This window comes from Lygodium microphyllum, chromosome 17 (genome assembly GCF_053477565.2).
Source record: "Lygodium microphyllum isolate KBCC chromosome 17, Lygodium_microphyllum_v1.1.10, whole genome shotgun sequence".
Classification (NCBI taxonomy): Eukaryota; Viridiplantae; Streptophyta; class Polypodiopsida; order Schizaeales; family Lygodiaceae; genus Lygodium; species Lygodium microphyllum.
In genome coordinates this window covers 135,238,599-135,266,393 of record NC_141151.1, presented here as the reverse complement: position 1 = coordinate 135,266,393, position 27,795 = coordinate 135,238,599, and positions in this window count along the sequence as shown.

Here is a 27,795-nt window from a genome sequence, read left to right as displayed (position 1 = left end):
CGACGATTGGGAGTAGTTCAACAAAACGCTCTACTCACTGAGGTGCAACGACTTTTAAAGGCAGGCTTCATCTATCCAATAGGGGATTCAGAGTGGGTTTCACTTGTGGTGGTGATGTTGAGATATCGAGCTCCACTCGTGATACGCCAGGGTGACCGTTGTGTATTTATGTCACCGACTTGTCAGTTGCAGACGCGGTTGGTACACCGCCCATGAATAATAGCTACATGATAGCTATCCTTATCTACTCTAGTTCGTGGCTCAGTTAGTATGCCACCTTAGTTAGTTGAGTTTGGTTTGAGACCCATATATAGGGTTCTTCTATTTCTTTGTACTTGAGTTCTTTTGGCTTACACAACTAAGAAGAGGAAAACTGTTTTCAGCCTCCACCCTTATGTGTCTTCCCCCATTGTGCAAGCAAGAAAGCTTCAAGCGAGACTCCTTCCTTCTCTCCCACAATCTTGACATGGTATCAGAGCCTTGTTCGTGGTAAGGAGCTCAAGAAAGCAAGCCAAGCTCGCGGTGTTCTGGTTGAGACGCCCTTCGCGGTGAAGCAAGAGGGCAGTATATGCTGCGAGTGAGGGCTTTAGCCCTCGGCGACCTTGTTTTTTTGATTTGAGGCCATTTCTGGGCCTGTTTTGGAGGCGGAAGTTTTCTGCACGCACTCAGGAAAAGGCCCAGTTTTATGCAGGGCAACCATTGTTCTACAAGTCGGTGAAAAGTTACTGTAAAAATTGCATTGTATGCTTGTGCACAGAAACATTGGGAGTTACAGAATCATCCCTGTTGCCTGTTGATGCAAAATCGTCACTAGGAAGTGACTGTGTGGTCAAATACCACTTTCGCCAGTTTTGCAGATTTTCTCGTATGAGGGTGAAGCTGTGGTTTTTGCAGTGACAGAATTTTTTCTAGTTTTCTGTAATGGCATCTAATTCTCTTTCACAGATTGTCACTGAAAAGCTTGACAAGAACAACTTCCAAGCATGGAAGTTTAGAATGACAAATTTCCTTATGGGAAAAGGATATTGGGAATTTGTTGCAGGAAATGAAGAAGAACCAGTTCTTCCTGATGTTCCCAATCAACAGCAAATGCAGGCATTCAGAACATGGCATGAGAGAGCCAGGAAAGTTATGTATTAGCTGTCTATCAGTATTTCAGACTCTATGATTGTGCATATTCAGGATGCAAGTACGCCAAAGGAGGCATGGGATACTTTGTCAAAAATGTATAGCACAAATACGCAAGCCAGGAAAATGCAGCTCAAGCAAGAGTTGCATAATGTGCAAAGAGAAAGTATGAGCATCAACGACTACCACATGAAGGTGAAGAAGATTGCAGATGCACTTGCTTCCATTGGGTCGCCAGTGGAAGATGATGATTTAGTTTCCGTGACCTTGAATGGTCTAGGAAAGGATTATGCACAGTTCCGAACATCCATTTCCGTCCGTGAAAGATTTCCCGATTTTGAGGAGTTGATTGCTCTTCTAATTTCTGAGGAGCAGAGAAATGGTGGTGCATCTTCTTCAGGAGGAACTTCAAAAGAAGCTGTCTTCTACTCAAATACTGGAAGAGGTAGAGGCAGAGGTAGAGGAGGCTGATTTGGAGGCCGTGGTAGAAATCAGAATATGCAGCAAACTCAAGAAAACCAGTCCTATGGAGGAGGACGTGGTAACTCTAGAGGCAGGGGGAGCCAAAGAGGTCGTGGTGGATGGCAAAGAGGCCAAAATGCAAACAGTAATGTTGAATGCTACTACTGTGGTAAAATGGGTCATATGGCTAAAGACTGCTATAAAAAGCAGAATGACATCATGAATGGAAAACTGCAACAAGGGAATTATGCATCTTCTAGTAGACAGGGTGATGACAGAAATGAGCACTTGTTTATGGTGCAGCACATGAACAATTCTGTGACAAGTGCAGAAGAAAGCAATGATGTATGGTATGTTGACTCAGGTGCATCAAACCACATGACAGGTCATGCAGAATGGATGGAGGATGCAAGGAAAATTGAAAAACCAGGATTTGTGGAGACTGGTGATGATACTGCACATCCTATTGTGCAGATTGGAAAAATTCCCTTGTCTATGAAGGATGGGAAAAAGAAATACATGTCCGATGTATTTCATGTCCCGAATATCACCAAGAATCTGGTTTCTGTTGGTCAAATGGTTGAACAGGGCTTGCAGGTCAGATTTAATCCTCATGGATGCTTTGTTGAGGATATGAAAAATAAAGGTCGCTTGATAGCAAAAGGAAATAAGAAGGGCAGAATGTTTACATTGGATGCAGACATGTCTGAATTGAGTGCAGCAATGTTTGCACATGGGACCGGTGTAGTTGCAGATATTGATATCTGGCATAAACGCATTGGTCATGTTAATGTACAGCGACTTAAATCAATGCAGGCCCAAAATATTGTTGCAGGATTGCCAAAATTCAAGGTTGCAGAAATGCATAAGGTATGTGAAGCCTGTCAATTTGGAAAACAGGCAAGGAAACCATTTCCTAGACATGTTCAAGAGAGTGAGAAGCCATTGGAATTAATCCACTCTGATGTGTGGACTATTAAAGCTGCATCTCTTGGAGGCTGTCATTATTTTGTCACTTTTATTGATGACTATAGCAAAAAAGTTTGGGTGTATTTTATGAAAAAGAAAAGTGAAGTTTTTGGGCATTTCAAAACCCTTAAAGCTATGGCTGAAAAAGAAACAGGTCTGCAAATAAAATGCCTAAGGTCAGATTGAGGGGGAGAGTACCTCTCAAATGAGTTTGCAAAGTTCTTGCAGGAGCATGGCATAAAGCAGCAATATTCATGCAGTCATACCCCACAACAAAATGGAATTGCAAAAAGGAAAAACAGGCATATTGGAGAGGTATCTCGTGCCATGCTCAATGAAAAAGACTTGCCAGATTTTTATTGGGCTGAAGCAGTTGCTACAGCAGTCTATATAATGAACAGGACTCCCACTGCAGCAATACATGGGATGACTCCAGAGGAGAGGTATACTGGTAGGAAACCAGATATTTCTCATTTGAAAATTTTTTGTTGCATTGCCTATGTACATGTGCCAGATGAGTTGAGATCCAAGTTGGATCCAAAAGCTGAGAAGTGCATCTTTATTGGTTACTCTCTGCAGCAAAAAGGGTATAGATGCTATAACCCTTCTACTCGTAAGTTTACAGTGAGCAGAGATGTTGTTTTTGATGAGATGAGTAGCTGGTATAAACCAGTAAATGTGATTGATGATGTAGATGCACAAAATGGTAATGCTGCACAGAATTCACAATAGCAGTCACAAAATATTAGTGGACCTGGAGCGTCCTCTAGCAGTGGTTCACATTCTTCGCCGTGGACAGGCAGATTGAGATCAGGAGAATCTTCTCAAAGCAATGCAGACAGTGGTATGCAGGTATCACGAAAAGGAAAAGAGAAGGTTGATCAGCCCATGTTTGATGTGAATGCAGGTCACTCTTATGTGGATGGTGAATCCAGTGGCTCAGAACAGAGCATTGATGATGAGTTGGGTATTCCTTCTATTGTTACACCTGGAGTAAGGAAGACCAGGGATGTTTTGAGAGCACCTGGGAGTGAACCTACTTTGCGCAGGTCTACGAGAGCTAGGTATCCTGTGGATAGGCTGAAACATGATGGATTTACAGCCATTCACTATGCATATATGGTCAAAGTGATACATGAACCAGAACCCACATCTTTTGAGCAAGCCATGGGAAAAGAAAAATGGGAGAAAGCCATGGATGAAGAAATGGATGCCTTGGAAGCAAATGCTACATGGGAGTTAGTACCTTTGCCTAAAGGTAAGAATGCAATTGGCTGTAAGTGGGTTTATAAGGTGAAGCACAATGCAGATGGTTCTGTGAACAGATACAAGGCAAGATTAGTAGTCAAGGGGTATGCACAAACATATGGCATTGACTATGAAGAAACATTCAGTCCAGTTGCAAGGATGGCAACTATAAGAGCAGTCATTGCTATGGCTGCATCAAAGGGATGGTCTTTACATCAGATGGATGTAAAGAATGCCTTCTTGCATGGTGATTTGCAAGAAGAGGTCTATATTGAGCAGCCACCAGGTTATGTGCATACTGTTCATCCTGAGTTTGTTTGCAGGTTGAAGAAAGCCTTGTATGGCTTGAAGCAAGCACCTAGAGCATGGTCTGACAAGATAGGACAGTATCTTGTCACTATTGGCTTTCAGATTTCCAAGGCAGATTTCTCACTTTATGTGAGAAAAACAGAGAAAGGTATTATGCTACTTGTCATTTATGTTGATGATTTGATTATGACAGGTGACAGTGATGAAGATATCCTTCATGTGAAAATGCTATTGAAGCAGAAGTTTGAGATGAAGGATTTGGGAGAGCTGCGTTATTTCTTGGGCATTGAGGTGATTAGATCACCAAGTGGGATACAGCTCTTGCAGAGGCAGTGTGGATTGGATATGCTGTCCAAATATGGGATGACAGGCTGTAAGCCTATTTCAGTTCCTTTGGAGCAAAATGTGAAGCTGAGCACAGATGCAGGTGAGCTTCTAGAAGACCCTACTATGTACAGACGCATAGTAGGAAGTTTGATTTATATGACTATTACCAAGCCAGATTTGAGCTATGCTGTTGGATTGGTAAGTCAGTTTATGCAGGCTCCAAGGAAACCACATTTGGATGCGGCTAGACGCATACTCAGGTATGTGAAGTCCACATTGCAGTATGGACTATTTTATGAGACTGCGGTTCAGATACAGTTGCATGGATACACTGATGCTGATTGGGCTGGTAGTATTTCTGATAGACGATCTACCAGTGGATATGTGTTCTCTTTTGGGAGTGCTGCAGACACTTGGAGCAGTAAGAAACAGCCTACAGTTGCCTTGTCGAGCATAGAGGCTGAGTACAGGGGTGCAGCAATGGCTGCATGTGAGGTAGCTTGGTTGCATAAGCTACTTTATGATATGCATCAGTCTACAGATGGACCAGTTGTCATTTATTGTGACAACATGAGTAGTATACACTTGGCAAATAACCCAGTCTATCATGCTAGAACAAAGCACATTGAGGTGCATTATCACTATGTGCGAGAGAGGGTTTTACTAGGTCTTATTGATCTAGTTTATGTCAGCATAGAGGATCAGGTAGCTGACATATTCACGAAGGCATTGGGCGCAGAGAAGCTGCGCAAGTTCAGAGACCTGCTTGGTGTGCAGGAATTGGGATTGAGCTCGAGGGGGAGTGTTGAGATATCGAGCTCCACTCGTGATACGCCAGGGTGACCGTTGTGTATTTATGTCACCGACTTGTCAGTTGCAGACGCGGTTGGTACACCGCCCATGAATAATAGCTACATGATAGCTATCCTTATCTACTCTAGTTCGTGGCTCAGTTAGTATGCAACCTTAGTTAGTTGAGTTTGGTTTGAGACCCATATATAGGGTTCTTCTATTTCTTTGTACTTGAGTTCTTTTGGCTTACACAACTAAGAAGAGGAAAACTGTTTTCAGCCTCCACCCTTGTGTGTCTTCCCCCATTGTGCAAGCAAGAAAGCTTCAAGCGAGACTCCTTCCTTCTCTCCCACAATCTTGACAGGTGATACCCAAGAAGAATGGAAAATGGAGGATTTGTGTGGATTACAAGCCGCTGAATGCTGCAACAAAGAGAGATCACTTTCCTCTTCCCTTTCAGGATGAAATACTCAACGAGGTGGCCGGGCATGAGAGATACACTGTTTGGGATGGGTATTCAGGTTATTTCCAGATCCGAATAGCTAAGGAGGATCAACAGAAGACCACCTTCATTACACCTTGGGGTTGTTTTGCTTACAAAGTAATGCCATTTGGATTAACAAATGCCCCAGCTACCTTCCAGCGATTCATGAATTATGTCTTACAGCCATATTTTGGGAAATCCATCAGGGTCTTTATTGATGATTTTTGCATTTATAGTTCTAAGGCTTTACATCTAGGAAAGGTGGATGAAGCTTTCAACCGCCTTGCACAAATGGGGGGGCAATTAAACCATGAGAAGTGTCGCATTGGCGAAAGCAGTGTAACTTTGTTAGGGCATGTCGTAAGTGAGAGGGGCATTGAAGCAGATCCAAACAAAGTTAAGGCCCTATTGGCGGTGCCATTACCATCTTCTGTGAAGCAACTAACCTCTTTCATTCAGAAGGTGCGATATATGGGGCGGTTCATTCATCTCCTCTCCCAATTAATATTTCCATTGCAACAGTTAACCCACTCTGAGGAGCTCCTGTGGAGTGACGAAAGTGAAAGGTTCTTTCATGAGGTGAAGAAGGCTCTTAGCACCCTTCCTATAATTTTACAGCCTTGTTGGGATCAAGAGTTTTTTGTCAACCCGAGTTTTGGGGAAGATGCTCTAGGGGCAGCACTAATACAAAAGGATGCTAAAACTGGCCTAATGAGACCGGTTTACTTTTCTAGTAGAGTAATGACAGCATCAGAACGAGGGTACAAGATGGTCGAGTTGATGGTTTTGTCTCTAATGTTTGCTGTAAGAAAGTTTCGTCCTTATCTTCTCCCTAGGCCATTCACAGTGATCACGACAGAAGAGCATTTTCCCTATGCCTTACAGCACATGGATGTTTCAGCTAGAATCGCTAAGTGGGTGATACAACTCCAAGAGTTTGACTACACCTTCAAGGTGGAGGATTCTACTCGAGCTTGCCTAGCTGATTTGTTGACCCATAGATGCCATCAAAAGAAGGAAAAGGAGAAGGGAAAGGTAAAAGAGGAGACACCTCCTCTTGAGGAGCCACCGCGGGTGGAGAATGCCCATGCCCTCTACTTTGACGGAGCCTACAAGCGTATTAAAGACAAAGCGGCAGCAAGAATAGTGGTGTTCAGTCCCGAAGGTGACAAACTTTATGGAGAAGGTATCAGCTTGAAGGATGTCCATTCTAACAATGAGGCAGAATATCAAGCCTTGCTTTTAGGTTTGAGGTGGTGTCTCTCACATGGTGTCACTCGACTGAATGTTTTTGGGGATTCTATGCTAATTGTTAAGCAAATGAAAGGAATCTGGGCTTGTAAAAATGATAACTTAGCAGTGAAAATGAGGGAAGCTAAAACTCTCATGAGAAAGCTACAGAAAGCCCAAATCTATTTTGTGCCAAGGCGCACAAATGGCGACGCAGATGCTCTAGCAGCTGAAAATTTGAAAGAGGCAATGGTGGGCATCATTGCAGTAAAGCTTCCCTTGTTTCAGGGTAAGTTTCAACTACAAGATGTGCTTTATTTTCTTGAGCATGGTGAGGCACCTACACATATGAGTAAAAGTGAGAAAAGGTGGCTAGCTACTAAGGCCACTAAATACCGCTTGATAAATGATGTGTTGTATTGCAAAGGAAAGGATGCAGTGCTTAGAAGGGTGCCAACATCAAAGGAGATTATGGATGTGATTAAGAGCTGCCATGAAGGGGTTTGTGGCGGACATTTTGCTCAAGAAATAACCAGTAGGAAGATTCTCCAAGCCGGTTATGTGTGGCCTAGTCTACATCGAGATGTGCAACATTGGTGCCGCACTTGTGACAATTGCCAAAAGGCCGGACCAAGGAAGCTAGTGCATGAGGAACAAAATCCCATAACTACATATGGCCCATTTGAGAAATGGGGGATTGATGCAATAGGGCCACTCCCACGAACTCAATCTGGCAAGGAATACATCATAATGGGTGTAGACTACATGACGAGGTGGGCAGAGGCTTCAGCAACTAGTAGGATCACAACCCAAGAAGTGGGAAAATTTGTGTTTGAAAATATTTGTTGCAGGTTTGGCACACCTTTGGAAATTATCTCTGATCGGGGTCCTGGTTTTAGGGCGAACCTAGTAGGGGAGCTAATGGAAAGGCTAAAAATCAAGCACAGGCATTCTACTCCCTACTATCCACAGTGTAATGGTTTGGTCGAAAAAGTGAATGGGCTGATTTGTAAGATAATTACCAAGCAGGTACACATGCACCCCAAGCACTGGGATAAAAAATTGAATGCAGCTCTTTGGGCCTACAGGACTTCATTCAGAACCTCACTTGGCTATACTCCATTTCACCTCGTCTATGGCCAAGAAGCTTTGCTTCCTATAGAGGTGGAACTGGCCAGTTTGCGTGTTTTAGTAGCAAATCAAGAGAAGAATCAAGATAAGAAGTTAGAGGAAAGGATCTTGGATCTAGAGAGGCTAGAGTTAGATAGAGAAGCAGCAGTCCAACACTATTCCATGCAGGCTGAAGAGAGGAGGAAGACCTTTAATAAGAAGTTGGCTAGCAAACACATAAGGGAAGGATCACTTGTGCTACGTTATGATAATTGCTTTGATAACAGAAAGGATGCTAAACTTGTGTTCAAGTGGGAAGGGCCATTCATGGTCATAAGGAGATATCCAAATGGCAGCTATAAGCTAGGTGACATGGATGGGAAGGTTCACAAGACAAGGGTAAATGGATAGCGACTGAAGCCTTATTTTCAAAGAAATATGAACACTTTGAAGCAGTCATTCAATGAAGAGCCACCAATGAGGGGGTGCAGTCCTCCTTGCTCTATTGGACCATCATTCTCAAGCTAGAGGCATGAATACCTCTAGCCTAAGGGGAGGGCTAATAATCCGGGTTTTTTACAACCCGGATTATTACCACAAAATTTTGGCCAAAGCCCCTATCAAGAGCTTACCATATCACTTTGGGTTTACTCTTCAAGCACTAGGTATGCTACATTGTTTCTCGATTATGATAACTCTAGCAAATGGGGGGGAACAAGTTCTTAGAAGGCATGTCAATGTAAAGGGTAAAAGGGATGGTTATCTTAGTGAAGATGAAAATGGATTACACCTAGGAGTTGAGTGAATGCATAGATTTTTCAAAGGACTAGCCTCCAACTACACATGGGCTCCGTCTGCATCACTAAGATTTGGAATCTATCACCATCATTAGAGGATATCTCACCCTAGCACACAAGTCAATATCCACATCATGGTGTCATTTGGATCTTGCACAAAAGCTTACAAGCATGGACCCCTTTTGTCACATGCTTATATGTATTTATATACATATGGGATACTAAAGTCAAAGCAGCTTTTGGAAGCCCTTTTTTATAATCTCAATAACTCCCAAGAAAAAGCGAATTTCAAGAAAATTCTCGCGGGGCCGATCGATTTCGACCTGGTCTACAAAGTTGCAGGAGAAACTTTTTTCAAATTCCTCACGGATTTGAAGTTATGAAGGCGCAAACTGCTGGCTACATGCAATTTTCTTCTCTCTTTCACCACACCAACTTTCCACTCTATCCTTCTTGTAAATATATTATAATAATGTGCTTTGGGCACCCACCTCTTGTAATCTAGCTCCATTTCTCTATGTTTTCTACCACCACCCTTGGCTTCTTGCATGATGACCAAGGTGGGGACTTGTCCCATTCACTATGCTCCATATTTTCAAAGATGCCATACATCATCTAGGATTATGTTAATCAAGAAGATTAGCTTAATCTAATCCCTCATGGAGGCTATATAAAGAGCCCATGGAGAATGAAAAAGGAGGGGGAGAAGAAGAAGGACAATGACAAGTCCATGAGAGCATTCTAGAATACCCTCATCTCTTTGAGGGAAGCTATGAGTGAGTTCTTTTATTATGTAGCATAATGGCAAGCTTCCTCTATCTCTTCTCCTATTATCTCCCTCTCTTCTCATCTTCTCATTCCATGTAGCATAATGGCAAGCTTCTTCTACCTCTTCTCCTATTATCTCCCTCTCTTCTCATCTTCTCATTCCATGTAGCATGATGGCAAGCTTCTTCTACCTCTTCTCCTCTTGTCTCCCTCTCCTCTCATCTCTCTCTCTCTTATATTTCAATATGGTGTCTAGTACATATATTCTCTCTTGTAAATTTGTGTCTTTGTTCTCTTGATTCTCTTTGAGAAGATGGATGTCCTAGCCCATCCTTCCTTTGGCTAGGTGGTGCCCCTCTTTAGTTCTCTTAGTGAGGATTGGAGGTTGGATGGGTAAGAGGCAACCCGTTCATCATTTCAGCCCTCAATAGGTTAGTGCACTAAGATGTATGAATGAGTGACAAAATGTGGATTTGCACTAGATAGGTTGGTATGTGGTGTATATATGCCGATGTGCACTATGCACCGTGCACTATACACTATGAACTATATGCACTAGGTAGGTTGGTATGTGGTGTATATATGCCGATGTGCACTATGCACCGTGCACTATACACTATGAACTATATATTGTTCCTTGCATTAGTGTACTATGTATTGTATTGTGACAATGTAGGTATAGGATGTTCTAATGATGGTGTGCATTAACCTATATACAAGGAAATAGAATATCTAGGATGTGCTAATGATGGTGTGCATTAACCTATATGTAATGAAATTGAATTAATATAGCTGCTAGATGGATAGATGCCTCTACACTATGTGCCATGCGATGTGCATTGTGTGCCATACATTGTGCACTATGTGTCATGCGCTATGCGCTATGCGCTATGCATTGTGCACTGTGCACTTAGTGGTGTGCAAGGTGCTAGAATGTTGAGATATTGACGTCCAGATGAGCTAGCATATGCACTACATGTCTTAATGATGTGGCAAGTCTTCACTCACTAATGTGTTATATGACCAATATGGAGGATATGCTAATGATTCTAAAAATGGACTACACCCATGTATTCCTATAACGTGTAGCCTAACGGCTGTCCAAGCACATTTTTAACGGTCCGTCGAGAGACGAGTCTAAGCGACGTCGCTCGGCATTCTCATGGAATGTCATGGGGTTTGTCACCTAGGGTTTCTCGAGTCCGCCTTGCAATGGAATGTTTACGGCCAAACCCACTAGGATCGACCTAAACTTAAGTCCCTAGTGGTCAAGGTCTCCTGACAGCTTTCTAGCGTCAGTTTTGGACGTCCTACTTGTTGAGATATCGAGCTCCACTCGTGATACGCCAGGGTGACCGTTGTGTATTTATGTCACCGACTTGTCTGTTGCAGACGCGGTTGGTACACCACCCATGAATAATAGCTACATGATAGCTATCCTTATCTACTCTAGTTCGTGGCTCAGTTAGTATGCCACCTTAGTTAGTTGAGTTTGGTTTGAGACCCATATATAGGGTTCTTCTATTTCTTTGTATGAGAGTTCTTTTGGCTTCCACAATTAAGAAGAGGAAAACTGTTTTCAGCCTCCACCCTTGTGTGTATTCCCCCATTGTGTAAGCAAGAAAGCTACAAGTGAGACTCCTAACCAACTACCTCCCTGGGTGCTGCTGCGTGCTTCCTGCCATAAAGGATGTTGGCTAAGTGCTGTGAAGATACCTTGTTACCTCCTGCAGTCGACACAATGACATCAGACGCAACCTCGATAGTCAACATTTCTCCTCGGCAATATGGGCCAAGTTCTTCTAACCCTACACATTCTGTTTTTCGTGATGGTTATGTCTTAAGTATGGGGACATTGTGGTTGGTCTGATGTGTGGTACTCAGTCCTTGATGTTCGATTTACCCTTCCTACTAAGGTCTTAAGTGTGGAAACGCGTCCCTGCGCGTCTATGTTGCATACCCCCATGCATATACCCTGTTCTAATCATGCATCCATGCCCTGACTTCATTTTACCGTGATGGGGTCCCTTCCCCACCCTTCCTTTCTATTTCACCCTATCCTCGGGGTTGTTTCTTAACCATTTGTCCTTATTCTTGGTTTTACACTTCTTTCATACGAACAGACCTTACATTCACCAGAATCCCAATCCAACCTTACAGTCCTGTTTGTCCCTTAAAACTGCCTATTTTTCCTTTTTATCAACCCCTGTTTTGATAAATGATTCTCAAGTTATTAATTTTTGAAGCAATTCCCGTAAATTGGACAATTTTCCATGTGAATGCGTCTTTATTGCTTCAATACCCTGATCTGATGTGTTAGACCTATCCTACCCCTTTTTCTTGACATTTTTCCTTCTTACTCCGTGTCATTCCGACGCACGGTTTTTTCGTTATTCATTTTTGCGGGTTTTCGGGCATTTTTTGTGCTTATTTTTCACATTTTTCCATGTGAACGTGCCCTATTTTCACAGGAATTCCAGCTTGATTTAACAGCCGTGTTCTGTCAGCCTTTCCCCCACTTTTTCCTTTTTTTCTCCCCCCTCTTTCGACAACTGGATTTTCAGTTATTAATTTTTTCGAGTGTTTTCGGATGCATTTTTCGTATTTTTTCCATGTGAACCCCTTCTAATTTCCCCCAAACTGAGTTTTGATGCACCAACCCTGTGAATCCATTTCTTTTGGACATTTTTTCTTATTACTTCCCGCGATTCCGATGCACGGTTCTTCTCGTATTAATTTTCGAGTCCATTTTCAGACTCATTTTTGGGGTTTTTCCCATGTGAATGCATCCTATCTCAATCGGAAATGTGTTTTGTCGTGATAGTGTTGTTGGCGACCTTATTCTGCACAATTTTCCTTCTTTCCGCACTTCGTTCCGATGCGTGGATTTTCTGATATTAATGCTCGTATGTGTTTTCGGGTTTTTTTTGTGTTTTTTCCATGTGAACACCGTGATTTTGCCTCGAAACCCATGTTGCATGTTTCCAACATTTTCCCCTCGTCTCTCGACACATTTTTCCTTTTTACGGATATTTGATCCGACGAACGGTTTGGATTTGATTAATTTTTCTTCCTTTTTCCCGTATGACCGTGTTTCTCGTGTCGCATATGAACGCGCATGTTTTTGGTTTTACGTGCCTCGGGACACCTCGTGGCGTCCGTGGCTTACGCGTCACCGTCCCTGCCCATTTGACCCCATCACTGCAAATTTTTTTTACCCCTGCCTACGCATGCGCACGAGCCGGGGGTGTGTTCTTGCCCCTCCATTTTCTATTTTTTATTTTATTTTTCCATTTTCCCTTAAAAAACAAAAACAAAAAACAAAAACAACCACAACCAAACAAAAAGTAATAAAAATAATAATAATAAAAGAGAGAAAATTAACCAAAAAAACAAGTAGAGAGAAAAAAAACCAATAACAACATAGCCTAATCCATAATCCTAATAATACTTAACTCCAAACACACACACACATATATATATATATATATATATATATATAAATATACCGCCCATGGCCAAGGAACCACCGTCATGGCCAGAGGGAGAACCTCCAGTGTTTCCAACAAGGAGCTGGGCGATGAAGAAGATCCATCCATGGATGCTGACATTGAGAGGGCAACGGTTCACGCCGCTCTGCACAAGAAGGGTCCGAATTGCCAATTCTCGGTGATTTAAACTCCATCAGATTATGAAGGTAAAAGCTTCAAAACCCTAATTGATTGTGGTAGTACACATTCCTTCATTTCACTGATCTGTGAAAGAAGGCTAGGGATAGCCACAATAGATGCACCTACTTTACTTGTGGAATTGGCAAATGGTCGTGAGGTCTCTTGTACTAGGCAAACTGCTAAGGTGAAATTCTGACTGGGTGGAAAGCCAACTTTGGTGAGATTCAGGGTAATGAACCTAGGTATCTGCGAATGTTTACTCGGAATGGATTGGCTAATACCCAATGATGCCCACATCCACTGTGGGAGGGGCCAAGTCTCCTTCTGTAATTCTAAAGGGGAACTAGTCACAACTCAAGGAGAGGCTGGCAAGACAAAAATACAGCTAACACGGATAATAAAAGGAGTTAGGAAAGGCCTACCTGTCTATCTGATTAAATTAAATAAGCTAGATCAGAATCATGAATCTAGGAAAGAACCTTCTTGGTTAAAGGAATACACAGATGTATTTCCTGAAGATCTAACAGAACTTCCTCCTCAAAGGGAAGTCGACCACAAAATCAAGCTGGTGCCAGGAGCTGCACCAGTCACAAAGAGGCTGTATAGGATGTCCATCCCGGAAGCTATTGAACTGAAAGAGAAACTCAAGCAACTATTAGACCAAGGCTACATCCGTCCTAGCAGTTCGCCATGGGGAGCTCCAGTGCTCTTCCAAAAGAAGAAGGATGGAACGCTTCGTCTATGCATTGACTACAGAGGGTTGAATCAATCAACCATAAAAAATAAATACCCCATTCCAAGAATAGATGAATTACTTGACCGTTTTCAAGGAGCGAAGATCTTCTCTAAGATAGATCTCAGATCTAGATATTATCAGATAAGGATCAAGGAAGAAGATATCCCGAAGACTGCATTCAGCACAAGGTATGGACACTTTGAATTCCTAGTGATGTCATTCGGGCTAACGAATACTCTCGCTACTTTCAATAGGTTAATGCAGGACATCTTTAGGCCCTATCTTGATGACTTTGTACTCGTCTTCTTTGATGATACCCTAGTCTACTCTAAACACGAAAAAGATCATGAACCCCAGCTTTGCATTGTTCTTGAAACAATGAGAGCACATAAGATTTATGCCAAGAAGAAGAAGTGTACCTTTTTTAAGCGACAGATAGAATATTTGGGATTCATTGTATCAACAGAAGGGATTTCAGTAGATCCAGCTAAGGTCAAAGACGTTCTAGAATGGCCAACACCAACGTCTGTCAAAGAAATACATAGCTTTCTTGGATTGACAGGATGGTACATGATCTTCATCAAAGATTATTCTTTGATTGCAACGCCTCTGACTGATCTTCTAAAGAAGCAAGTAGCAATTGTATGCTCACCTGCCGAACAGACCAGCTTTGACAAACTAGAGCAAAGCTTACTATCAGCACCCATCCTGAAACTTCTTGATCTTAGTAAGGAGTTTGAAGTGGTAACTGATGCTAGCGCACTTGCTTTAGGATGTGTGCTTATGCAAGAAGGTCATCCAATAGCATGTTCTTCAAGGAAATTGAAGAGCCATGAAAGGATTTATGCTACCCACGATCTGGAGCTGTTGGCTGTCATCCATGCTCTCAAACTTTGGAGACATTACTTGCTAGGTAACAAATTTTCCTTAGTGATGGACCATAAGAGTCTTAAATGGAACTTCACCCAGAATGAGATCAATATGAGGCAACGTCGATGGATCGAAGTGCTGGAAGAATATGATTTTGAAATCAAATATAGACCCGGAAAAGAGAATGTAGTTGCCGATGCACTCAGTCGCAAGGCATTTCTAAATTCTCTTATTTTGCAAAATCCATCAACAGCAAGATCTCTAGCCACAAAGGTATCAATGCCAAACAACCCAATTCTTGAGCTAGCTAAAGTAGAGGCATGTCATGACCCCGTCTATCAGAAATTGCTAAGGGAGATCCCCATCAAGGATCAAGACCCAAAGCTAAAGACGAAGTATCAAGAATTCTCTGCCAGTTGTGGAATTGTCTACTTTAGGACAAGAATATGTATCCCCACAAGCCAAACTCTCAAGCAGAAGATACTTTGGGAAGCCCATGACTCCCCTTTCTCAGGACATCCTGGCTATGCCTAGACCCTTAATGCAGTCAGGAAGAGCTATTATTGGGATAGGCTCAAGGGTGACATTCTCAAATATGTCACAGAATGTTTGTCTTGTCAATGCGTTAAGGCAGAACATGTCAAAATGCATGGGAAATTGCAACCACTTGACATTCCCCAAATGAAATGGGAAATCATTAGTATGGACTTCATTGTTGGCCTATCCCAAGTTCAGGGAGGATACAACTCTATTATGGTTGTAGTAGATATGCTCACCAAGGTTGCACATCTCATCCCTGTCAAGACAAACTATAAAGCCTCAGACATCGCAAGAATATTCATCAAGGAAATATTCAAACTACATGGGTTACCCAGGAGAATCATTAGTGATTGTGACTCTCTCTTCACATCACACTTCTGGAGGGCTATCTTCGAGGCTATTGGGACTCAACTCTATTTCAGTACAGCTTACCATCCCCAAACTAATGGTCAAACAGAATGAGTCAACCAAGTCATTGAAGATATGCTTAGGGCATACTGTTGTCGCGAACCCAAAAAGTGGATTCAATATTTGCCACTGGTTGAGTTTGCCTACAATGCTTCCTACCAACAGAGTATTCAGATGACCCCTTTTCAAGCATTGTATGGGCACGATTGTCATACCCTGTTGAGCTTCTCGGATCCAACTTCGAGGATAGAAGCTTCAAGGTAGATGCTGGAAGACATGGATGACCAAATCAAGTCAATAAGACAAGACATCCAAGCTGCCAAGGATAGAAAGAAGGCTTATGCGGACTTGAAATGGCAAGACAGATCCTTCGTTGAAGATGATATGGTCTTCATCCACGTACGCCCTAAAAAGAGTTCACTGTCCTTGGGAGAGTACAAGAAGCTAAGTTCGAGGTATTATAGACCTTATAAGATCATTAAGTGCCTAGGGCCTAATGCTTACAGACTACAGCTGCCCGCAACCCTAAAGATTCATAATGTATTCCACGTTAGCCTATTGAAAAAGTATCTACCTAATCTGAATCATGTACTAGATGATCAACAAATTGTAATGCCTAGCCAAGGAGTCCTTGAGCTATGGCATGATAGAGTCCTAGATGCCAGGGAGAGGCATTTGAGGTCAAGGAACTTGAGAGAATAACTCATCCAGTGTAAAGATTATCCCGAAGAGGATGCCACTTGGATGGATGAAGATACTCTCAACCAATAATATCCCCAGGTCCTCTTGAGATGAGGACATCTCGATTTCTCTAAGGGGGAGAGCATATAACATGCTGTGCTTATCCCCCCATAGGAAATCCCCTTAATTAATTAAAAAAAATGGTTAGTTCAAAAAATTTTATCCCTCTCCCTCTCCCTGCCAATAGCACGTCGGGGAGAGAGAGTGAGGGAGTGATGTGGTGGTGTTGGGGGGCATGTCGCCCCCAGGTGGGAGGGGTGGCCATGCCACCCACCTCCTCCCTCCCCTATATAAGGGGAGGCTTCTCCCCTCCCTCGGCTATAGGCGGAGACTGCGCCCCCCCTTTTTCCTGCGTCATCACCTCCTTCAGCAGCAGCAGCAGCAGCAGCCCTGACATTCGACTCTTCCCCCCTCCTCGATTGTGCGGCAGCTGCACCCCCCCCTTAGGCCTTCCGATTGAAGTTCTCCCCCCTCCGACCTACTGAAACGGGGCCCTTGGACCTACGACTCAAGCCACCCCCCCGTTTTCCAACTAGCTATGGGCTCGTGAGGAGAGAGAAGAAGAAGGAGTGGGAGAGAGAAGAGAAGAAGAGGGAGAGAAGGAGAAGGAGAGAAGAAGGAGTGAGGAGAGAGAAGAAGAAGGAGTGGGAGAGAGAAGGGAAGAAGAGGGAGAGAAGAAGAAGGAGAGGGAGAGAGAAGAGAAGAAGAGGGAGAGAAGGAGGAGAGAAGAAGAAGGAGAGGGAGAGAGAAGGGAAGAAGAGGGAGAGAAGGAGAAGGAGAGAAGAGAAGGAGAGAGAGAAGAGAGGAAAAAGGAGAGGGAGAGAGAAGAGAAGAAGAGGGAGAGAAGGAGAAGGAGAGAAGAAGAAGAAGAGGGAGAGAGAAGAGAAGAAGAGGGAGAGAAGGAGAAGGAGAGAAGAAGAAGGAGTGGGAGAGAGAAGAGAATAAGAGGGAGAGAAGGAGAAGGAGAGAAGAGAAGGAGAGAGAGAAGTAGAAGAAGAAGAAGAAGAGGAGAAGAAGAGAAGGAGGGAGAGAGAGAGTAGGAGGATAAGAGAAAAGAAGAACAAGAGGGAGAGAAAGAGGAGAGAGAAAGAAGGAGAAGAGGAAGTGAAGGAGAAGTAGAAGAGGTAGAAGGAGGGAAGAGAAAAGTAGAAAAAGAAGAAGAAGAGGAAGGAGAGAGAGAGAAAGAAGGAGAAGAGAAGAGGAAGAAGAGAGGGAGAGAGAGAGAAGGAGAAAGAGAAAGGAAGAGAGTTGGAAGTTACCCCCTCATCAACAAAGAATCCCCTTTTCCGCAACCTTTCCCTCCGAACTGATCATCCTGAAGGCCGCTAAGGGACTTCGCAAACCTCGAGTAGAAATGTCACCCAAGAAGAAAATCACGGGAAGCGTAGGTGCCAAAGCTACCATTGGTACCAGTAATGCGAGAGAGGCGAGTAGAGAGACCAATGCAATAAACGCCCCTACGAACACGAATCAAACCCAGGTTCTTTAAGTGTTATAACTAATTATGCATTATTTCTCGTGGGAGAGATGAAAGGGTTGGCTACGTGCATGGAAAAATAATGAGTCTTAGGGTTTTTGTTACTCTAAGCGCTAGGTTGCATGCGTGAAATGGTAGAGAATGGAATTCGCATAAGTTTATATGCATGATAGCTTTTGCACACATAAAATGATGAGGTTATCGCCTTACTTCACATAAAATGATAGCTTTTTAACCAGTTCAGTGCATGAATAGTCATTTAGAATTCATGTTTCGCAATCATGATTAAAAGAAACACATGAAATGTTAGTTTCTGTTCATGAGATACACTTGCACTGTTGGACAAAAACCTAGACTTTCATATACGCAAGTCACATGCGATCTGGTGCATTCGGAATAAGTACTCGTTGCCAGGAATGAAGTGAGATAAAGGTCATTTAGGACGTTCAACTTTACTAAGTGCACCATGTGCATGATGGATAAGGTTGATTGGAAAAATCTGCATAGAACCACACTAAGAGAAATGGAAGAAACACATGCATCTAGACTATAACTTGAAGGCCTAAATGAAGAGTCTTGTGTTGCCAAGTGTATTAACCGAACCTGGTTAGAACTAGAAGAATAAAAGACCTTTGGTGGGGTTGCGAATGAAGGCATGTCCGTTGCCTTGATTGACCAGTTAATGCTTGGGTTAGGTTATGATACCATAAGGAAGAACCCAAGGGAAGAGCAAGTCAAAATAAGTTAACTTACATTTGCTTGCGTAGTCTTTTTTGAGATTATTGGGATCTCACCAAGTTGCGAACGACGCAGGATCGGATGCTGGGAGCATCCGAAATAAAAGGAGTCACACCTTAGCAGTTGGTCTTACAAACGACCTCCGAAGTGATTTGTGATTGTACGCTTAGGTACATTATTTGATCTCTTTGTTCAAGGAACTAATTCAAGGAAAACACTTAATGCTTCAGGTTGAAAGCCTAGAGGGAGAGGCAGGAACTGTTACCTTCGACTGTCTGCCTCGCCCTATCCAAGGGGGTTGTTAGCTGCGCCAGGTATATGGACCGAACCTGCCTCGAGAGGTCTCTCTGTGGGTGCTGCTTGGAGCAGGAGGACGCTTGGGTGCCAGGGGAGGCTCTGGCTGTAAATCCCTTGCCTCCGGATCCAGCACAAGAGGCCAACGTGACTCGAGATGGGATCTCAAGGCTCGTGTACTAGTCAACGGGCGAATCTTGGGGCAGCAATCATGTAGATTACTGGGATAGCCTTCGGGCATGATATTGGATGTACTCCAGGATTATGATAAATAAAGAACAGATATTGAAGAAAAAGGAACTTGCTTGACATTGCTTTTGTGTCAATGTCTAAGTTACGTGAAAGAACCCGTGATTAATTTGATTAATTAAGAAAGCTGAATTTGCATGTCAAAACATTATGTATTAGGTAATTAGATAATTAAAGCAAACTGAGGAAATTACGGTGGATGTGACTTAGGTCCGTCCTACGAAAGGGTGGTCCCGATTAGCTGGGAACTTTTCTCAAATGATGAGATAATAAGACTATGAAGACCTAGTGTCAGTAGATGTAGAATCCCAATTTATTCTATTTTAGGGGAAAGGAATGGGACTATGCCATATGGCAGAGAGGTTGAGCTTCGCATCCCTCTCGTTTCCCATTCTCCATGAACCAAGTGCAGCATGAGTCCGCTTCAATTCTGTTATTCCTACGCAAAGTGGTACATCTGGAGCTCGATGTTAGCTTCTTCTTAGAGATTTTGCTGATAGGAAAGGAACCTTGACCTCAGGTCGATCCCAAGTGGGAACGGTCGGACACTTCCGCTCGGGGCAAACTCAGGAAGACCTAGATCGCAGACCCTGTGTCATTCCTTGCGAGTGCCAGCGTGGAGCCTTCTAGACCCTCCTCTCGATGGGCTGCTAAGACGTGTCCCACAATTGGACAAGCGGACACGTTACATATCTAGAGTTGGCTCCGTTTGACACATTGTACATATATCTGAGTGTCTTTAAGTCACCAGCTATAGGCCACTCAATCTTATAGTTCCCAAATCCTTCAACAAATAGCTCTTCTTCTGCATGTTGTCTCGTAATAACATCAGGTATTGGTGTTTGATGAAAAACCCAATACAATATATCAAAATCCTCTATATCTACTTTAAATGCTCCTAGCCACCAAGTTGTGTTCAGATTAAACACTAAATGACATTGAGTGATTGCAATGACTTGATGAGAGTGCTCTATTCATCAAGGTAATAGAAACCCTCTCTAGTTTTATGCATTTCAGAATCTTACTTTCATCAAGTTTAACCACAAATCTAGCCACTCCTTGTGCCTCTTCTAGTGACAAGTCATAAAATCTAATAATTAAACATTGTAGGGTGGGCAAGTCAAGGAAAATATTGTTAAATTCATTGAATACAACTTCCTTTTTCTTGCCCTTGAAGCTAGCCTTGATATAGAAAGGCTCACCCAGAATCTCCATCACTTTGTTATGCACTCTCTGTCGTCTGATAGTTCAAACTATAGATGGCCTTGGAAATATGCAATTGCATACCTGTCCTTGCTTCATATTTGATTGTAAAAGCTAGAAAAGTTGCATATTAGCATCTCGATTGATACTATTTAGTGTCTTTTGCACTAACTTAGTATCCAAAGAATGATCCTTTATAAATGATTCCAAGCATTGTTTCTTTGCCTTTTTAAATATATTCTTCTCCAAAATGTCTTTTGAAACTACTGAAGGAAGAAGATGATAATGAAATTGAGATGCTTTTGAAGAATCTCTTTCACTTGCATTTGGTTGAAGAAGAAACCTAAGCAAATGTAATAAAGCAATTTTCATGCTACTTTAATTAGGCCAATTTAGTCTATTTTAGGCTAGAGTATAAAAGGCAAGAGAGTGCCAATGTTACATATCTTTTTCAATTCATTTCTTGAAACTCCACTTCTTGGAGCTAGAAGGTTTCTTCCTTCCCACCATTGCAAAGGGTGTGTACCTTGCAGCAGCTATCATCATAGTATTCCCAACAAGCAGCCATGGCTTCAACATTTGTATTTCTCCTTCTCATTGAATACGAATGGCAAGCTATGGTTTGTTTCTAGCATTTCTTGGAAGCATTTCTTGTTAGTTTTCTTGTATTTTCTTGAATGTGGCAAAGTATCATTTTAGCAAAATTAATATCACAAATCAATATAATTAATTTTAAACAAATCCATATTTAATATTTTCAAAGTGAAAAAAAAGTACATTGTTGTTTGGATTTTTTCACATTGTTTGAGACTCTCAATATTTTTAAGAGCCCTTTATCGATTTCAAAGGCATAAAATAGTTTGCTTTTGTTGACAAGGTTTGATGTGTTTCCCCAATGAATGGATACTCTGTTGATAGCCCTCTAGCTTATGCAATAACTCGTTGTTATGTTTTGATAAAAGATGGTTGTCTAATATGAGGACATCCCTTTCTACAACCAAGTTAAGTGTATAACCTAGAAATCCATTATAACCATCACCAATGAACCTCATCAATGAAGAGCTACTATAGAAAGGCAAAGTGCTATTTTGCTAGGATCTTTGGGATATAGCCTACCATGTAACCAAAGATCAAGGTTCTTCTTTCCTTCAAACCTGAATATATTGTAATATTAATGGGTTTATTCTCTTTTCCTTATTGGTTTATACTACACACTATCCAATTCAATATGAAGATGATAGAGAAGTCTTTTAGTAGAGCTACAAAGATCATTGGATGGTTGATCCATAGCTAAGGATGTAATTAGAAGATTGTATTGAAAAACTATTTGAATTAGAAACAAGAAGGAAAATGAAGAAAAAATTAGTAAGGAGGGGAAAGAAAGAAGAGAGTGAGAATGAAGGGAAGTAACCAAATGTTGAGCAAAATTCAAATTGAATATTAGTTTTCACTTTAATGAGGTTGAGTAAGATCTTCATTATGACAACCTTTGTCTTTATGGTGGCAGGCTAGATTTCTAGGTTTGATGTGACCACAAGAATATCACGACAATGACTTATTTTGATATATTTACTTTATCAAAATATAATTTTTTAAAAATATAAAAAATTATTTTATTTTCTAAAATATTTTTTCTCTCTAGGATTACTTATAGGTCATTTTCAAGACCTCGAAACTCCCCTAATGGTCCAATGGTCTTGAGGTAAAGCTTGTAGAGCGTGACATTTCGGTTCATTGTTGTAGGGACCATAGACACATCAACAACAAAACTACTCATGCATATCAAAACCATGAAATTGGATAGTGTACTTGCATGCACAATCCGAAATGTGGGTAGTAGGTTGTAATATTAGGGTTTGTGTTTAAAAGGTATTGCTCATGCCATTAGATAAATAATAAACGAGGTAGATGAGTGGTAAACATAATTACGGAAAATATTATATGCTTGAAGGAAGGACTATTCGACATAATTCAAAAAAAGGATAATAAATTTTGTAGAGAATTGCAATGGTATCTAGTGCTTTTTCCATGGAGCCTGAGCATTAGACCTTGAGAGATAAGAGGGAGATAGAGAGAGTGTGTGCTTCAGATTATTTTCCCTTTTGTCTCCTCTCTAAAGAGAGAAAATTTTTAAAAAGGAAGAAATAGATAAAGCATATGTATGCCTTTTAGAGTTACCTATTCTTATCATCATCACTTTCAACTAAAGGTACCGTGTTCCAAGCACATTGCCTAGGATTTTCATACATGATCATCATCATCATCATCTCCATCACATCAATCATCATCATATTCAACAACACCACAAGGAGGACCAGCAAAAGGTCATCATAAGAATCCTCATCATCATTAGAAATAGAGTGCGCTTGTTCTCTTATAGCCAAACATGGTTGTGCTCTTTGACTATCAATCAAATTTGGCTACCTTGCTCACACTATCTATCTAGGAATCATCACCATCATCAACTTTTGCATCAAAAGCAACAAAAAAAAATCCTCTACACCAACAAAGTCACCATCATGACCCTAGCATAATCAAGGAGTGATTGCACCCTATTTCTCCATGCTGCTACATGATCAGAACACACCAACAATGTGCATCTATTGTCCACAAATTCAACCTTGTTCATCTCCATGCTTTGTAAGGTAGCAATCATCATGTTCAAAGACAAAGGAATTAACAATCCAATCATCTCCACCATCAAAGGCATCATTGTGGTCTACAACATCAATAAGATTTGTTTGCACTTGTTGCCTTGAAATAGGACACCTACTATCCATGTGATCAACTTGGGGGCTCTTCAACTCAGGAAGACCTTATTAATCATCAACATAATCATCTTCTTAATATTCATCAATTGCTAGAGCTTGCTATGAACTACCTATACCTACTATTGGCATGACATACCATACTCTCATATTGCACTAATATACTACGTGCAAATCAATACCACAATCATCATCTCCTTCACCATAGTAATCATCATCATCACCAATAACAATAGAACAATTAATACAAGAATCATTAGAGGCATCATCATCATCATTAAGAACTCAGGTCCTTTGTAGGGCTTGAGAGATTACAACAGCACCCACCATAACATTATCTTCAATTTCTTCATCTCATGTTGAAGCAACAATAATGTTAACCTTGTCTTCATTAGGTTGTAGCATCTCCCTTACCATTTGCATCATTGTCTTTCGCATCTTCATCTCCCATGCTAATCCTGATATCTTCTGTGTAGCCATATGTGCTCTTTTCTTTCCCCCGCCTCTCTAACCTCTTCTATGTCTCATCCACCATACTTGTAGCATGACTCAATGGGAGGAGGAATGATTGAGAGAGAGGAAGAGCTGCTAGAAATAGAAAGCAAGAAGTGGAACCACCACAAGTAGAGATAGAGGGGAAAGGCCATTGGATAGCATGTAAGAATTTATAAAGGGTTATGTAGGGCATTTAATTTGAATCGATTGGGCTAGGCGTTTAATTGTGCATTGAAAAAAAAGAGAGTTGGGGGGAGGCTGTAACTTGAAAACTTTGCTTCTTTGAGACCCACCCTATTTGTAGGAGGTGGAGAGAGAAGATTTAATAAAAGGTAGGTAGCTTATTTGCATCCTTGATTGACTACCACTATAATTTTAAATTTGTGGATGAATTGATTAGGGTTGTTGAATAAGTATGATACATTAAATTCCTTGGCTATTTGTGAACCCACTTTCGTGTATAATGCAAAGTGCACATTGCATAGTGCACACATATACTAACATATGCATACATGCACATGTGCACACCACCCACTAAACATGCCATTGTATACAAGATCTTCTTTTCTCTTTTATTTTGATCACATGACGTTGCCTTGTTTGCAAGGGGGGAGCAATAGAAAGAAGGAGAAGGGGAAGAAACATGTAGAAGTGTTCAATACTATGCACCATACCATGCACAATGTGTAGTGCACATACACATGTGATTAGTGCATGGTGGACATGTAGATTGTACCCTTGCACACACCATACATGTAACACCTTGCACTTAGCGTAATGCAACCTTCGTGCATTTGTTGGGTATCTCTTTCTTTTTTCTATATTTAGCTTGATGCCACCTTGTTTGAAAGAAGGGAGAAACAAGGGAAAGAGGAGGAAGGAAGGAGATGCCTCATAGTGCACCCACATTAGTGCATAGTGCACAAGTACAAATGGACTAATGTACATTGCACAGTGCACACGTGCATAATACCTTGCACTAGGACACAACACCAAGCTCATTGCACACTAAGTCTTATCTTGCTATGTATTGATTTACTTAGGCATTGCACTCATGTACACATGTAATCCTACATACATACACTCGTGAGCTCATAGTGTCTCCTCTCCTCTTTTGTCTCTTGCATGATGCTCCTATTGTTTATAGAGGGGGTTGGGATGCATACGAGAAAGAGGGAATGAGGCACCTCGTAGTGCAATGCATACCACCTTAGAACCCTACACCTAGTCACTTACACAAGGATTCCATCCTAGTGCACAAATCTTGTGCACTGAACCTGCCATGGTGCATGCCATCTTAGTGCAGTGCATCGCCTCACACCCAATTATAGTAGTTTACTAGTGCATCCCCTATACCCATAACACAATCCCAATGTTGTAGCACCACCTCATTAACCACTAGTGCACTACATAGTGTACTAGTGCACCCATCAACATAGAGTGTAGAGATCATTGCACAATGCACATATATTGGTTCATACATACTAGTTCACACGTGCACTAGATCATGCACATACAAGCAATTGCTAAAACACTTGCCTATCTACATCAAGATTACCCATAGCACAATACAACCATTCTCTAGCTTGTTAGAACATTAACTTGTTTACACAGCACCCTTGTGCACAAGCCCCTGCTCAGTGCATAGTGCATAGTGCATAGTGCAGAGTGTGGAATACACACAATGCATGGTGCATAGTGTACATGTACACATGTACTAGTGCATATACCACCCTAAGGCGTAGAAAATTGATGCATTCTAATGCACATGCTAGTTGTCTCTTTTTTCTCTCTTGCTTGATTAATGCTCCCAACCTATTCGTAAGGGTGAGTCAAGGGTGACAAGGAAGGAAGAACGAGAACCTTGTAGTGTGCATTGGCGTATGCCCTCATAGTACATACATAACCCTTAATAGTAGTTTCTTGCATCTAGCTTAGATCACCACCCTTGATTAACCTACATCCATTATTACCCCACCATAGTCTCCCACTAGTGCACTTCACATTACACTAGTATATGGACAAGTGCACGACTTTCAATGTACAATGCATAGTGAATGGTGTACAATGCACATGTGCATGAAAGCGCATAATGCACATATTCATCACACACTTCCACTCACACATGTCACCCTTGCCTAATATACACATAGTGCACCACACCTCACACTACTAGACAAGAGGAGAGAGAGATGAAGCAACCAAGAACATACACACAAAATGGAGACTTGAGTACATGGAGAAGTATGATTGAAATCTTCTTCTTCTTCTTTCTTCTTCTTCCACATAAAAGACCTTAGTCTATAACATGATAAATGACTAATATGGAAGTATTATAATATATGTGCATGTGGTTACTAAGTGCGAACCCAGTAAGGATATATGAGATTACACAATAAATGTGAAATAACCAAGAATGGACTCTGGGGGTGTAGTTCAGTTATAGAATCACTAGCATATCCTCCATGTCAATCACCAAACATGCCAGTGACTAAAGTCCTGCCACATCAGTAAGGTGTGTAATGGATGCCAGCTCATGTGGAGATCGATATCTCACACTCCCCCTCGAGCTCAATATAAGCTCATATACTCCAAACATAGTTTTGAAGTAGCGAAGCTTGTTCGCTCCCAAGGCCTCATCAATGAAAATATTTGCAGCTTGATCCTAGGTACTAAAATATGCCAAGTCAATATTACCTACTAGAACCTACTCTCAAAGGAAATGGTAATGGACTTCTATGTGTTTGGTCCATGCATAATAAGTTGAATGCTATTAAAGTTATGTTAGTAGATGATAACCTTCTTGTCCACTTGCAACCCCGAATCACTAAGTAGCTTGCATATCCAAGCCACATCACATGTTGCAATTGCAACACCCCTATAGTCTACCTTAGTACTGGATAGTGCAACTATAGGCTACTTCTTGCTCCTCCGAGTAAGAGTCTATGCGTACACTTTGGCAATGAGCCATGCCTTATAATGCTCAACTAATCCATCATACTTACACTTCACCTTGTAAATCCATCTATAGTCCATTTCTTTCTTACCTTTTGGTAAATATATCAAATTTCATGTGTTATTTGCCTTAAGTGCAACCATTTCTCCATCCATAGCATTATTCTAATAATCATTATGCCACTGCATTCTCAAAATTGGTGGGCTCTATATCTTGCACGACCTTAGCCATGTATACATAGTAATGAGCTACATAGCTATCATATGTCAATAGCTGCATGGGTTTCCTTACACTTGTTGACCTACATGGTGGATCACTATCAGGTGAGCATCCTCTTATGCCTTTCTCACACTAGGTGTCTTAATAGATGGAATCCTAAACTCTTCATCCAAGCTTTGCTTAGAATCCTCTAAATCCACATCAACATGAGAGAAACTTGACAATACATCATTCATAATAAGTGAGTCCCCAAACTTCTCCTTGCATTTCCTTTACATGTGATGTACTTCGTGGAGTGACTTATGATTGTAATCTACCACTCCAAGGTCTATCAATAGAACCATGACTAGGAGACTCCTATGGCCCACTCAATGTCTATGATGAGAGTTGACTTGTTTTTTGCATAGCTACACTCTCATGCATATCAACCCTAATTATATCCTGCACATTGCTATACTAGCTACTCATTTCATCAAAGACAATATTTTTGCTAACTTTTAACTCACATTCAATAGGTTTATACCATTTGTATCCCTTCTACTTAAGAGAATATCCCACAAACACACATTTTTTTTGCTTTGAGATCCAATTTACTATGTAACTCATTAGGAATATGCACATAACCAATATAGATTTGGACTTTTACTTGTATACTTCTCATCAGGTACAATTGTAGTTATGGGTATCCTGTTCATAATGATACAATATTAGTGACTAATTCAACCCAATAGTAGTGAGACAAGTCTCTTTGAGACATCAATGTTGGAGCCACATCTGCAATATGCATGTCTTTCCATGCAACAACT